Source organism: Sprattus sprattus (genome assembly GCF_963457725.1).
Source record: "Sprattus sprattus genome assembly, chromosome: 1".
In the NCBI taxonomy this organism is placed as follows: Eukaryota; Metazoa; Chordata; class Actinopteri; order Clupeiformes; family Clupeidae; genus Sprattus; species Sprattus sprattus.
This window is the reverse complement of record NC_137920.1, coordinates 16,374,667-16,387,195: the sequence shown is the minus strand read 5'-3', so window position 1 is coordinate 16,387,195 and position 12,529 is coordinate 16,374,667. Positions and strand designations below refer to the sequence as shown.

General features: G+C 39.6%; 1 protein-coding gene across 1 annotated transcript in view; it reads left to right on the top strand.

Annotated features, from left to right (window-relative positions):
• The window catches only part of LOC308367893 (GTPase IMAP family member 7-like), a gene marked incomplete at both ends in the record, with an annotated part of 54,824 nt that overhangs the window by 17,492 nt on the left and 24,803 nt on the right, over positions 1–12,529 (top strand). The window lies entirely within an intron of this gene.

Here is a 12,529-nt window from a genome sequence, read left to right as displayed (position 1 = left end):
AAGAACCGTAAGAAAATTTACCTTCACCACATCTCCAACTTGCAACATATATGTGAAAAATAATTTCTGATTTGTTTTTATTCTAGTTTTACACATAACAGATGTTTCAGTCCTTGTGCTATTGGTTTGGGACTTTCCACAGTTGTCAATCCTCTCAGTGTCACATGCAAGTACTCATTGCCGACAGCCTAACCAATGTAACAACTGCCCAACCACGGATGATGAGCTCTGCTCTGATTGGCTGATTTACAGCCCTCCCTCACAGTTCAACATGCTCTGTCTGTATCCCACAACTGCTAAACACAACATGACTGCCCAACCATAGAACCTGAGAAGCAGGATACAACAACAACAACAACATCTGCCTTTGTGATGTTTCACTGCTGTTGTTAAGTGGCAACTTCCTTTATCAGTGTTTCCTTGAAATAGGCCCAAAACACCTCCAGAAGGCTCAACAGTGGTGTCTGATGTGCACACTGTACACACACACACACAACACACACACACACACACACACACACACACACACACACACACACACACACACACACACACACACACACACACACACACACACACACACACACACACACACACACACACACACACACACACACTCACACACGCGCGCGCGTGCACGCATGCACATATTGTTCTTCATTTTGTACTTGTGCTCCCAGAACACGTTCATGGTCTGCATACCTGCCCTTCTTCCTCCAATCAGGTGAAGTATTCTTGATTGCACTAGTTATTTGTGAGTGCCATTAATCATTAACAAACAGAGCATGAAGATCATTTTGAGAACTAACAGTACTCTGACTGAGAAGTGCACTCAATAACATGTGAAAGATTTAGTTTACAGACTACAGTAGGATATAATCAGTGTCTGTCTGAATGGGCTGCTGGGATGTTGTTGACTTATTCAAAATTGTCTGTCGGACATGTCACCCTCTGCCCTTCACTTTGTATTTGTGCTACCAGAACACGTTTATATGTATTTCAGTAGTCAACACTGAATCCTTTTATTCCAATAATAAATGTTGACGCACAGCACAGTAATCTCAGATAGTAATCTCAGATAGTACATTCACAAGTTACGAGAATACTCTTTGTTTTCGCTCTTATAGACATGGTCTTAATTGTGCCCCTTGAGTTCTGCCTAGCAACAGGTGCCTGCTCCCCGCGAAAAAAAACTGTACCCTGACCCTGCGATTAAAAACAAATAAAAAAAAATGTATTTAATCTACAATGAATAATGTAAACCAACTTCTTATACATGTGATCTACATTGGTGAGTCAAACCTTTTTTTAAAGCTGAATTTTGTTTATACATTTACAGTGTGCCGTTCAATGAAACCTGGATTGGCAAATTCACTTTTGAGCTGATGTGTTGCTTAAGACATGTTTTGGACTGTGCACCATTCACTGTATCCTTTGTATATAATCTGCATTGGTTGAGCTTTTTTTTTCGTTTTTCGGAGCTGATGGATGTGTGACAAATTGCAAGAGGCTTTTATGGACAAACTTTAACTAACTAACCGTCGTGTTTCAAGTTGCAGCCTGAAATAATTTCTGTGTATAAGCAAACATGGTATGCATTGCTATTCGCTTCATGTTGCATGCGTAAATTGCCTACGTTGATATTAACATAATAAGAGCTGCTACTTCGCTTTTGTGATGGTGTCATGACATCATAAAAAATTGCCCCACTAGATATTTCAGGCTAAAATCGCCACTGGTTAACTATGTTTGTTTATATAGGTCTCAGTTACATGTGAGCATTTCTTTGTGAGTTAGAAACCTGATGGTCAGTAAGCAAGTCATAAATAAGTAACTTCTAATACAATAATTAATGCACATCTAGAAACAGTTTTGTTATTTGTCCACCAACACTCTGCCTCTTTATCTCAGTCACTTTAACAGAAAGTTTATCCTATGTTTGTGGTGGTGTGTGTGTGTGTGTGTGTGTGTGTGTGTGTGTGTGTGTGTTTGTGTGTGTGTGTGTGTGTGTGTGAGTGTGTGTGTAGCTAGTGATATGTATAGCTGCATATGGATATGGTGTATGGGCCTTTATCCTATGTTTGTGTGTGTCTTTTTGTGGAGTACGATTTTTTAACAACCAATCAGAGAATGTTGTGCTGAGAACTTGATTGTGACCTCCTAACACCGTTGTGATTGGCTGTAGTCGTGGTCCCAGCTGTTAGAAGAACATCACAGTGTACAGAGTATTCACATTAACAGATACTAGAGCTCCCCCTAGTGTTTATGTACAGTGTGTGTGTGTGTGTGTGTGTGTGTGTGTGTGTGTGTGTGTGTGTGTGTGTGTGTGTGTGAACAGTGTGTGTGTGTGCGTGTGTAGTTGTGTGTGTGTGTGTGTGGGGGGGGATCTCTTTTCAGAAAAATCAATCTATAGTATGATTACAGATTGTTGTGATTCTCATGCTCAACTATGAAATGTAAAAAAATATCTAATAAAGAAAATATATAAATCAGGTCACTGTACCGTCTTTCTAGCAAAATGTAAGATTCAATGTGAGTTTTGATTCAGTAGAAACAAGAGAGTTAAAAGCATGAAAGTACAACTGAACAAAAGCCGGAGGATGTGGCATCTACGTGTGTTTGGAAAACACAAAACAACAGACAGTGTTGTTGTTGAGTGATGCTTTGGAACAGCGCCATTCAATGCATGCACTGTGATAGAATCTAAAAGAGCACGCCAAAGTTGAAGAAGGGACCGGAGGATGTAGTCAGGTTTCTGGAGTTTATTTCGGCGTGGAGCCCCGCTCTTAGCTGGTGCTCAGAGAATGGCCTACCTGATAGACTATGTTGATATTTATACAATTCAGTCAGGTAGAATACAATAGGGGAGATGATGACCACACCCTATAAGCGACATGAAGGGATAGCTAGTGGGGTGAGGTGTACACCTATGGGGGGAGGGGGGTGATAACATGCCATTTGTTCAGGTCTCAGTGAGACGGACATAGAACACATCCAAGAATGAGTAACAGATACAAAATAATGTAAACTAAGTTCATATCCTTTACAACAACAGAATAGCAATATTTACGGTGCTATCAGTCATCATGCATTTCTAGGCTCACACAGGAACCACCATGCAACAACTAATCGGGCCAGGAAAACATCAATATGCGGTTTCATCAACTGTAATTGATATTGTCCTGCAGTATGTCACAAATAATGAAAAAGGAAACGAAAATATATTATAAAATCTATTGTAATCTGTGTATAGTAAACAGAACACACAAACACATAGACACTCACACACACACAATCAGTGTTCCCAGAAAGCCTCTTGTTTGTAGTAAGGCTGAACAAAAATATGTCTTGGGCCTTTGTTTAAAATGTCTTACAAGATACGTGTGTACTACATACTCAAACTTTAGGTGAGAGTCTTTCACCATCCATTGGACTGGCATGTCCTCCAAAATGATTTCCTCATATTCTCCAAGATTACCACACACATTAATATCTGCGTTCATAATTGCACACATACACAAACAGAAACACACACACACACACACACACACACACACACACAAATAACACTCACACAAATATCTGCATTCATGTTTGTCCAACAGGTTGCAATGGCGTCCCTGGAGGATGACCTGGTTTGCTCCATGTGCCGGGGGTTCTTCCAGGACCTACTGCTACCGTCCTGCGGCCACAGCTTCTGCCACTTGTGCCTGGAGGAGAGCTGGAGGGAGCAGGGGGAGGAGGAACAGAAGTGCCCCGTCTGCAGACGCCGGAGCTCCAGAGAGTTCCTACCCCCCAACATGGCCTTGCGGAAGGACACAGGTTAGATGTTTGTATGAGAGAGTTTGTGTGTGTGTATCTCTTAATACCATACCGTCTGCTCAATGCCATACCATAACCATAACCATCTATCTCTTATAAGCTCATATTGAGGCAAAAAATTGGCAAGTAATATTTTTTCTAAATACATGACTCTAATCAACTGAAACAAGACCGTTAGCGTAGCTGCGTCAGTTAATCTCTGTGAGCATCCGTACTTACATTACATCATGCTAGCTGTGTTAGCATTTGAAATGACAGTTTAAAATGACAGTCAAACTTCATCTTGGAGAGAAGACATCTGACAGTACAACCTTAAAACCAAGTTAAATATTTGTCACGCCGCTAAGTGTTCCACACTAAAAGGTACACACAAAAGTACAACACTTCAGTATTTCACAAGTTTAAATTAAGTCTACAGAGTAATTTTCTTTTCACACGTAAAGCTTAAATGCCATATTTTTGTGGGACTGTCCGTATCTTTCCATAGTCACTCACGAGAGTAAATGTAAACATGAAAACGCTGAATGTGGCCAATAATTGACGCATGCTGGTATTTGACTCAATTCCACTATAGATTCAAATCTGAAAAAGGTTTTGACGGTATGGCAAATGCAAATAAAAGAGAGCATTGATTTGTACATTTTCGTTGACTTGTATTTCAATGCAGACAGTATGAACACAAGATGTTTCATCTTTTGTCTGGTCAATTTAATTCGTATTTTTGGCAAATATTGCATTACATTGCTGCTGTTAAAGGGATGTTTAGACAATCACGAATGTTATCATTCACACTAGGGATGGGCATTCGATTAAATTGTTTAAATTGATCGTCGGGATAATTAACCATAGGCTATATTAAAATGAAGTGGAAATAGAAAAAGAACTGCCTGTTTCCTCAATGAGATCTTTATTACAAGTTTCCGAAAAGTCCTTCTTTTCTTACAATACTATGTTAGTATCTCTGATCAACAATACTAAATAGGTTCTACGCATGTGCACGCTAAACCCAGTTTGTAAGGGATTGTGCAATCGCGGCACAGCTCGCTGCTGCCTCACTGTCTCGCTGTCTTCTGTCTGTTTGAACAGGACATGCGCAAATTCAGCGATTTTGATTATACTCTCACTCTACACTTCACCGTCACCGTGAACTCTTCATGTTTACTTTTGAAATACACAGAAACTCGTAGGTAATTGAGAAGGCCTGATGTTTTTTTTTTTTTTTTTCAAACATTGCCCTCGTGTGGTAAAATGTTTACTTGCTGCCACATAGCGAAATCCATTGCATTCATTCAAGACTCCAAACCCGCAACAGAACATGCATTAGTTTTATCGATGAAAAAATTATGTATTTTACCACCTACTGATTTATATTGTCTTTTTTGGCTGCAGAACTGGAAAAGGTTTTATATATAAATGTTGAATGTAGAATATACTGTTACTGTATATTGGCATTTTGGCTGAATGTTTTTATTTATTACATATAATTGTTATTATTATTCATTTGGTGCAGAATATTGTTTTGTGAAACGATTAAACATTTTTATCAAATAAATCACAGGTTTCTGTGGATTAATCATGATTAATCACGTATTTTTCTCAGTATATTTTTGTGAGAAAAAGATGTATGAGAAAAGACTGATATATACATTTAAAATGTTTTCTTTTTTTATTCATAAAAATTATTCATCTTTGCTTTTCCATATTGGACATTAATACATCTAAAATGATGATCCTTATGTAATGATATGGCTCTGTATCTAATCACCGGTTATTGCTCTCAGGTTGTGCCTTATGCATACTGTTGTGTTCTGTAATACTGTTCTATATTGTGCTACCACTAGGAGGCACTGTTCCGCAATCAATCCTAGCTAATTTACGTACATAGAGCAGAAGAAGAGTGAACCAGTCACGTACTACTTTCATGCTGCTGACAGTTTCTCAGTAAAGAGTGTTAACATCATCCTGCTTGTCGTTATTCTGAAGCTTCACTACACCACACATACCTTGGGATACCCAGGAGCAGGTTGCCCGTTCACAAAATGCTACAAAGATTAAAATAAAAAAAAGTTCATAATGGCCTTTTGGGACGTTTTGTTCAAGATTGATACAGTATATTAAGCTAGCTCGTATGCTATCGCTAGCTAAAATATCTAAGTGTGCAACCTTACAGACTGTAATATTAACATTTTGACAGTAACATTAACATTTTATTTTAACATTAATACATTTGTTGGAGAGACCAGTTATGTACTTGTAATCATTATAATACTAGTTGACATGAAGCATAACTGCTTGGGGGTGTTCTCTCAACTAGATAGTTAGCTAGATAGCATAGCTAGTTCGCTAGCTGGCAAGCTCAAGAAGCTTCATTTACTTTGGAGCAGACATGTGTGTTTGTTGATCTTTGATACATTGAGTTGGGAGCAGGGTCTCCCACACTGTTAAATCCACAGCGGGCTCCTTTCCTCCTTTGTTTTGGGCTTTAGAAATGGGGGAAAAAATGACGTCTCGCTCTAAAATCTCAGGGTACCTTGTGTCAGATCTACAAGTCCCGTATGAACACCGTTTCACCATGCTCACCAGACCTTGAGGTTGTCTGACCCTCTTCTTTTATATTAGTAGAGGTTGCTCAGGTATGATTGGACGAGGGCCGTTCAAGGGAGGAGTTTCGCGAACGGTCCATTGTGGGTTTAATGGATGCTCATTTGGCACATGCGTTAAATGAGTAAAAAAAAAATAACGGATTAATCCTGTAAATTAATCATAACGCGTTAAAGCGTTATTTTTCACAGCTCTAATTTAAACAAATGTTTTATTTCTGTTATTATGTTTAAATAAGTTCAAAGTTACACCAATGTTTACATATTTTAATTACGTTTGCCTGTTCAACCTAATATCAACTCTTTTTTTTATGGCGGCAGGGGGGTGGTGCGGTAGGGCGGGCGGTCAGTGTCCCTACCAAAGCTCAGACCAAAACTACGCCCTTGGCAGTGCTGTAGTGGTAAAATTAGAGGTGGGTAAACTATGAATTTTGAGATCAGACAGTCCTCGACCCGATGAAACACGGCAACGCAACACAAAGCGTCGCAACTTTGTTGGCCTGACCTGGCTTTATTCCATTATGTTATCAGTTAAAGTCATATTAAATCAATGACAGTAAATAGATGTGTTTGGAGTTTGTAGGTGATAAAATGTCAAGAAAACAGTTAAGAAAAGTAGGTGTAGGCCTCACAAAAACGAAGGGGGTGGTGGGGGAGACAAAAGAAAGAACCTCTTTAGGACCTAAATAAAAAATGAAGGCCTCTGGAAACAGGCCCAGGGTGTTACAGTTGAAAAGTATAATTAAACCAAAGAAACAAATTAAACACTTCCCCATTGGAGAATGGGCGTGTTCTGGGGTTCATTCCTCTCCTGTGCTTCACCAGCCAGGACAAAGGCCCAATCCCATTTCTAATCTCTACTCCTACCCTTACCCCTACCCCTTTGCCCTCGCTTTTTCAAACGGAGCCATAACGAAAGGGTAGGGAACGGTAGCCCTTCGAAATGGGATAGCCCTTCAACAATTACGTACGTCATAAGTACGAAGCGGCAGCTGTTACGTTACCGGAGAGCGACAGCTGTCACTCACCAGACTTAAACAAACATGGCGCCTGCAGCTGTTATTTACACAATGCAACATTTCATCAAACAAGTTTTAAAATCATGAATTACAAAGAAAATACTTTCATTTGTGTGATGCTTTCCCTGCTGTTTCCGACATTTTTAAATGGATTTGCGCGATGTTTGTTCTTTAATGATCACGGGTTCGCAATGCATTGAGGGAAATCAGTCTACCCCTCCGTTTGAAGTGTGCCCTCGGAAGTGTACCTCTCCGTTTGGAGGGGTAGAAAGCGCTTCCCCTTCCCCTACCCCTCTGTCTTAACGTGAATTGGGATAGCACTACCCCTACACGTGAACGCGCAAAACGGAGGGGAAGGGGAAAGACGAAGGGGTAGGGGGTGAAATGGGATTCAGCCTTAATATACTGTGTTGGATTGAACACTCTGTAGGCTCTTCTTCAACACTTATATTTGACCATGACTGCGAAAATGGAAGATTCTATAGCTAAGCTAAAACATTTCACTTAGCTATGTCTAACTGGCTTGCAAAGAATCTGTCTACAATTTTCAATGAATTAGCGTGATATGCGTGAGGATAGTTACTCATGCATCTTCAATTGCTGAAAGAATTTACGTTTTATTAGGCGTATTTAGATTGAACCGTGAAGGCTGCCTTGTGACCTGCGTCATTGTATTTGAAAGCATGTTATTAAAAGTGTGGGTAGCACTTTATAATAACCATCCCGTATAAATGGTTAATTGATGCTTTATTTAGCAACTATAATTAAATATTTGATAACTTGTAAATCATATATTAATCATTAGTAGACAACAATCAATGGTTACTAAATGTATTATTTATGAATACTTTATCATCAGCTTATGAAAAACTAAACAATTTATTTATACCTAACATACCCCAAAACATCTGTTTAGTAATAACTTGATTACATTTTCTTTTATATTAATAAACTACATTTTTTATTGCAAATATTGTATTATTATTAATGATTTACTGAGTTACTGTTAATGATTATTAAGTTGTTTGTAGGTTTTGTGCAGTCATATCTTGGCACTTTTAGATCGTTTCCAAATTATTTACTAACAATTAAAAGACTAAGACGCAACTTTAGAATGCTCATCTGAAAAAAAACATTTGTAGCTGTTTTTCTAGCTAACTGTTAATCAATAAAACATCATTTGTAGTTCAGTAGTATCAACCTATATGTCATCTGCATAGGTGTAATCTAAATAGCTATATAAAGGCCTACAATCAACTTAATAATCATTAACAATAACTCAGTAAATCATTAATAATAATACAATATTTGCAATAAAAACGTATGACAATGATGATAAAGTATTCATAAATAATACATTTAGTAACCATTGATTTTTGTCTACTAATGATTAATATATGATTTATATGTTATCAAATATTTAATTATAGTTGCAAAATAAAGCATCAATTAACCATTTATACGGGATGGTTATTATAAAGTGCTACCAAAGTGTGTGTCCCTGTCTTAATGCGATGTTGTGCGAACCAAAGCAACGTTAAAAAAATGTGAATTGATCTTTTTCAGTCTTACTTTGATCTTGAGGCCTTTTGCCTGCGTCTGTGTGAGTGAAAGCACTCAATGGTCTTTTCAAAAATCGCCTGATATCCATGGCTAATAAATCCATTTAGAAAAGGCTTATCCACAACGTGTATGTGTTTACATACTTCCTGGATCTTTATTGGTGTTGCCGCAGCCGCAAGGCACTGATTGGAGGGTCACAGACCATAATACAGGGCAGAAAGAAATTATTCAGAATACAGCATTCATATGTTCAAGAATATGAAATTTAATCTAGGGTGATTTTATCAAATTTATTTCAGATTATAACAACGGCAGAATACAAGGCGCAGATAACTTTGAGATGCGTAAACGCCACTTTGAGATGCGTAAACGCTATTAATAGGTGCGTAAACGCTATTTCCAAAATTCCATAGGTGCGTTAACAGCGTTTACGTGCGTTTACGCTCCACTACAGCCCTGGCCCTTGGTATATAACTTGTGTTTGGCCAGGCTTATGGCATCATTCTATACATTTTTGTTTCTGCAAAATCAAAACATATTGTAATTATAAAACAAAAATGGAAAAAACATTCATTGTTGTGTGCTGATCTCTTTGGAATACATAGTGTAACGGTTCGGCTGCCCGTTACCGCTAAACAGGGGCGGTGCGTGCCAATGGGCAAGACTGGGGGCCTCGTCGTATTCACGTCGATTTCTAAGTGACCATGAGAAAAGACAGAGGAAACAGGAGTATGAGAAGTTCAGGGACAAATTACCTAAGGTATCACAACATTTTAAATCAAGGAATTTGTCCGTGGAAGATATTTCTAAAAATGTTTCGAGTTGATCTGATAATGTTTTAAGTGCTGCTGAGCCAAGTTTAGCTAACGCTAGCAGCAGCAGACAACAGCTTCTACAGCACCAACTAGCCCTGTCTTCTTTGCTTCTACAAACGATGAGCCTTCATGTACCACAACTGACCATATCCGGAACACTGACAGCTGCACTGACGACGCACATGATACTTCCATGGTCATCATCACTGCTCAATCACAGCTGGATGATAACGAGAGCAGTGATGTCAACAATATGATAAACACCAATGGTGATGCAGTGATCAGTGAGGACCCAGTATTATGGCGTAACACATTAACAGATAGAGAATTTAAATGGTTTAAACAGGACCTCTAAAAATGTGGAACTTTCAGTTGAAAACATTCAGAAACAGAAGTATAAAGAATGAATTAAATGTAACAAGTTACATTGTTTGATCAAGTAATCAAAAAGTAACACTGCTATTACACTGCATTCAAATTATTTACGTTTAATTGTTATAGTCATAAACTCACAATAAATGTCAGTTTCACATAACCTTAAGTGTGTGTGTGTATGTGTCTGGATGTGTGTGGGGTTGGAAGGGATTGGTGCTTTGGTGGATTTCTTGTTTTTTGGGTGGGGGGGCCTCGGCATTGTTCTTTGCCCAGGGCCTCCAATTTGCTAAAACCGCCCCTGCCGCTAAACATTACATGGAAGAAGACAAATGGAATAGCAAGATCGGGATATAAGAACAATGGGCCTCATTCTCAATCATTTTCTGAAGTTCTTCTGATATGTTTCTTACGGATTTCAGAAAAACAACGTAAGCAAAAGACCTCCGCTGCATTCTTGCACGGTTGAAAATGTGTTCATGAACAGAAGAAGTCTTCTGAGCTGGTTACCTCAGAAGAGCTTTCTTAAGTTGAACGCGCGTTCATGTGCACCTGTATTTGCATACATACACGCCCCGTTAGCTCCTTATTAGGGCACGCAACAGCAGTCGGAATCGGACTCGAGTTTAAGCGAAAGCAGCCATTTTTCTAAATCTATATCTGTCTGCAATACCGCTCTCGGCCTCTACGCAACTTCGCCACTCTCACACACAGAAAGCACACACAATTGACTCGTAATGCACCACTGGATACAGGACTGTAAATTGTGTGTTTTTTGCCTGGAACTCCTAGAAATCTGGCACTTTATTGAACGAAATTAAAAAGAGTGAACGTGCCGTTCACAGACACCAGAATGAATGCGTTCACAGTATCGTTCATCAGGCAGTAATACAGCACGTTGAGTTCACGTTCAGCAAAATTTTGAACAAGTTCATGAATTTTCTTTCAATGAACGCGTTCAGACGCAACACTGCAAATGACAATAGTCTGGATTGCTGTACTTGCACAGACTAGACTCACTACCACGCAAACAGGGAACGTCCCCAGGACGTTAACAGGACATTCGAAAGGTCCCCAATCGTCCCCAATTGGTCCCCGCCACAACGTTCGCTAGAGGACGTTACCAGAACGTTTTTGACGTTCGTAGCAAGTCTACGTTTGGTCCTTCTGTGACGTTTGCATGAGTCTTAAATCGGACTTTTAGGGAACATTATAATTTGGTCTCTCAGCACACATCCCCAGGACGTCCTTCAAAAACGTCCCTGTTACCTTTACCTGTGGTCCTCATGCGTGACGTTCGCATGAGCTTTAAAACGGACTTTTAGGGAACCTTATGATTTGGTCTGTCAGCACACGTCCCCAGGACGTCCTTTAAAAACGTCCCCGTAACCTTTACCTGCAGGTCCTCTGCGTGACGTTCGCATGAGCCTTAAAACGGACTATTAGGGAACGTAATAATTTGGTCACTCAGCACACCTCCCCAGGACGTCCTTTAAAACCGTCCCCGTAAGCTTTACCTGCAGGTCCTCTGCGTGACGTTCTCATGAGCCTTAAAACTGACTTTTAGGGAACCTTATAATTTGGTCTCTCAGCATACGACCCCAGACGTCCTTTAAAAACCTTTACCTGTGGTCCTCTGCGGGACATTCGCATTCGGTCCTTCCAAAACGTCCCCTTGACGTCCTCTGATGGTCCTCTAGAGGTTCCGCTAGAGAAAAATGTTTTTCATTTGCCCGACATTTTAATGATAAGCCGGCCAAATATCTATTTCTGCTTCTAAATTAGCCTATGGAAGAAATCTGACGGCCTGCGTAGCTTAGATAATAAAATGATCAGGTAGTTTAGAATGAAACATGTTTATTTTGGGAAACAAAAACATTAATGTCTGATGCGCGTCAATAAGTGGCCTTTGTGGTGATAAAATGAGCGCCGCAACATGGTCATTGCTATGTTCAATGAGAGCAGAGATTCTAAAATTATTCGACCCTCTTGTGAATCCTTTGCGTTGCCTTTTCGCAGTGCTAACAGAACATTTTACTGTGACTATCAATCACCTCACACCCTAGCCAAGAGAACTTGTCACTCCATAACGACATAAACGCCCGACATTTCGGCTTTTTCCTCTCGGCTCCAACTTCGGAGAGCTCACGCACTGGCATAGACAGTATGATAAAATGAAATGCTATCAGACGCAACACTGCAGGTATTACAGGTTCATCCTCGTCAGACGGTTTACCCTCATCAGTTGTGATTGGCCTCTGAAAAAAAGCTTTTAAGGCTAGTCTGTTTGGCCATGTTGGATCCTTGTCACTCAGTTCGCTCCTCGTTTGAAACCGAG